We start from the raw sequence: 3,666 nt of genomic DNA, 5'->3' as shown, positions 1-3,666 counted from the left end.
GCAGGGATGGCTTCCGCCGCTCGGACCTGCTGCTGCCCGCCGCGCACGCCCTGGACGCAGCGGGGCTGGCGGAGAACCTGGGCCTTCATGACATGGGGCAACAGATGGACGAGGTGCAGATCGTGGATGAGCAGCACCTGCTTCTGCATGATCAGACTGTGATTCGCAACGATCCCATTTCAATGACCAACGATCCCTTGAGTCTCCCCTGTCAGAAGGAGCTGGTGGGGGCTGTGATGAACCCGGGTGAGGTCTTCTCCGTCCGCGGAAGATTGTCCCTCCAGAGCTCCACGTCGAAATACATAGTGACAGTTGCCGAAATCCAGAGGCGATTGTCCCCGCCTGAGTGCTTAAATGCCTCATTACTGGGAGGTGTTCTCAGAAGAGCCAAGTGTAAAGATGGATACCGGTTCTTGCGGGAGGAGCTGGACAAGATGGGGCTGAACCTTCCAGCCCGCAGACGGAAGGCTGCACGCGTCACCCTCCTGACGTCCTTAGTAGAAGGGGAGGCCGTTCATTTGGCTCGGGGCTTTGGGTATGTCTGTGAAGCTGAGTTTCCTAGTAAGTCGGTGGCCGAGTACTTAACCAGACCTCATCTTGGAGAACGGAATGAGATGGCAACGAGGAAGAACATGCTGCTGGCCGCACAGCAAGTGTGTCAAGAATTCACGGACCTTCTCCACCAAGACCGAACACCCATCGGGAACAACCGGCCGGACCCCGTCCTAGAGGCGGACATTCAGAACTACCTGTCTCGCTTCAGCCTGGTGACCCACGGGTTTGGCAGCCAGGCCATCTGTGCCGCCGTGTCTGTGATGCAGAACTACATAAAAGAGGCTTTGGTCATCATAGAGAAATCCTACATGAATCCCGGGGGACCAGAGTCCAGCCGATTCCAGCAAGACCTCGGAGAAGATGGAGAAGCATCGGAAATGAAACAGGTGAAACAAAGGGAATCCCCAACCACTCTCACCGGCACAGATGGGGAGACTCCTCGGCCTGGGGGGACAAGCTGAGCTGGTACTTGCCTTCCCATTGAAAGGCCTGTTGCCCCCCCCCCCCAGTTGGACCTGCCCTCTGGGAGCCCTTAGTATTTCTCTGGCGCTGAAGCGTCTCCTTAACTCTGGACAAGTGATCAGAAGGTGACAAGTACTGGTTCTCTATTCATTAAGCTTATGTTTTATTTTGAACCCCATTCTTCTGTCTCTGAAAGTGGTGCTACAAGTTTTCAAACCTTTTAAATCCATCCCCTGGGCTAACAAAACCTCCACATGCTTAGCTGTTGAAATGTCAAATCTATGTGATTCAAATCAATAATAACTCAGTGTGAAAGTCATTGCTGGCTCCCTGCCCACTAAATATTTATCTTTAGAAAAAAGTGTTTATCTAGCATCTTCAGATATCAAATCCTGCGTTCAGTAGGAGGCAGACTCCGCTTAGCAACTAATTAACAGGTGGTATTGAACACACTTAAAAATCCCCTTGTTCAAAAGGGGCTTTTGGGTTTTACCAAACACGTAGAAACAAAGCCTGCTGATTTTATGTTGTTTGTTTTTTAACTGAAAATTAACTCTACAAATGGGAGATTCTTTGAAATGACATGTTCCTTTAAGGTACTGAAGCTTTATTTGCATATTTATTTCACATCTTGGTGATTCGAGTAAACTTGAAAAGGGCAGGCATGAAGCGTTTTTTTGCTGCCTGTCAACCCCCAGGTCCCAGAGGAGGCGCTGTTATTTTGAGAAACAATGTGTCTCGTGTACAGATTTTATTTATGCATAATTTAATCGGGTCTGTAAATACGGGTGCACTTCTTAGTGACTTTTTGAGAAATGGGGTTCCATTTTAATAACTTTTAAAGGTGATGGGGTCATCTAAAACACATCTTTAGGTTTTATTCATATGTACACAGGGTGTTACGAATTAGGATCCTGGGCTCTGTTCTATTTAATTGAAGCTCTCTGTTCACAAAGCGATAACTTTGTGTCTCATTCCTGTTGGGCTAATCCCAAACAGGAGTGCGCGGTGCAGTGTATGGGGTGCCATGGAGATTTGGAATTGAACTCCATGCCTGTAAATGTTCACACATTAAATTGTGTATATGATACCTGTACAATAAAAAGTATTCTCTATAGAAAAAAAAAAAAGAAAATACGCTGGTTTATCAGGTAAACCTGGAGGCTGCTCAGCAAAGCCAATAGCAAGGTCCAGGGAATAAACTCAGAGCAGACTAATTAAGCTAAACCAATGGGCAGTTGTGCAGCTATAAAGAAGAATGAGGAAGCTCTCTGGGCCGATTTAGAAAGGTACAAAGCAGGACCCTGGCTGTGTCTGAAGGAAATAAAAGTAATAATTATATGTGTATGTACTTGGCATTTAAACAAGGAGTCACTGAAAGGATCCACAAGAAAGTAATAAAAGCGGTAGCTCTAAGGGGCAAGGGGGAAAGAGGGTGGGACTGAGTGGTCGGGAGTCCTCATTTACAACCTTTCAACTGATTTTAACTTTTTCAGTTATAGAAATGTATTGCTTAGTCAAAAAATTGAAATAGAATAAAGCTCAGAGCAGCTGTTTATGCAAGAATCCACAGGCTAGGGGCGGGAAGGAAGATGTGAGGTGGGGAGCATGGATTTCCAAGTGAGAGAAACTTAAAGAAAAAATGTCACTAGAAAAACCAAAGCCAGAAATAGACCACTGTGCCTGTCCCATCAGTTGAACTCATCCATTTTTCTCTATTCTTTACCACCTTCAGGACTTCATAAATTTCGCTCCCTATATCTGCTCTCTGCTTTCTGTCTATTCCCTACATTCTGGTCTCCATTCCACTGTCAGAGTAGTTTGAATACCAATTACCTTTATTTTATATATTTTTTAAATATATTTTTATTGATTTCAGAGAGGAAGGGAGAGGGGGAGAGAGAGATAGAAACATCAATGATGAGAGAGAATCATTGATTGGCTGTCTCCTGCAAGCCCCCAACTGGGGATCGAGCCCACAACCCAGGCATGTGCCCTGGACCAGAATAGAACCCTGGACCCTTTAGTTCGGAAGCCAACACTCTATCTTCTGAGCCAAACCAGCTAAGGTGAGAGTAGTTTGTATAAAACACAAATCAACATCCACACTCCTAGGCATTCAAAGGTCTGACCATGCCCAAAAGCTGACTAAAATGTTGGGTTCTCTCATTTTTCTGCCTTTGTTTTGGGCCCACTACCTGAAATGCTAATTTACTCCTTAAGACTCAGTCACCCCAATAAAATAAAAAATAAAAAAAAGACTCAGTTCAAATGTGCAGAGGTACACATGTGCAGAAAGGGGCTGGCAACGGAGGACGCCGGTGTCTTTCACAATTGGGAGGGAGGCACAAGCTCCCGACGGCCCTGACTCCAGTTCCGGGCGAGTCTCTGGGGACCCAGACTCATACGGGGAGAAACTGGACTGTCTGGCAGCGGGCGGAACTCGAGGGCAGCTTTCTCTCAGAGGTGCTTGCAGCGATTACTGGGACACTGAGACACGGGGCCTCTTAGGGTAGGACTGAGGAGCAGCCATTAGCTGCTTGCTCCGCCCTGTTGATCCCCCAAGACCCCGCCCCACCCAAGCTGTGCGCAGAGGCTTTTGCATATGAAAGGCCTGGCCCTTTGCAATCTGAAAATTACCTAACAAAT

General features: G+C 46.8%; 1 pseudogene; it reads left to right on the top strand.

The window, feature by feature from the left end:
- Positions 1-936, top strand: part of LOC102249768 — a 1,567-nt pseudogene extending 631 nt beyond the window's left edge.
- Positions 937-3,666: the final 2,730 nt, after the last annotated feature.

The sequence above is a fragment of the Myotis brandtii genome, unplaced genomic scaffold (genome assembly GCF_000412655.1).
Source record: "Myotis brandtii unplaced genomic scaffold, ASM41265v1 scaffold115, whole genome shotgun sequence".
NCBI lineage: Eukaryota > Metazoa > Chordata > Mammalia > Chiroptera > Vespertilionidae > Myotis > Myotis brandtii.
Note: the sequence above shows the minus strand (reverse complement) of the source record. Positions and strands in the feature narration are given on the sequence as shown.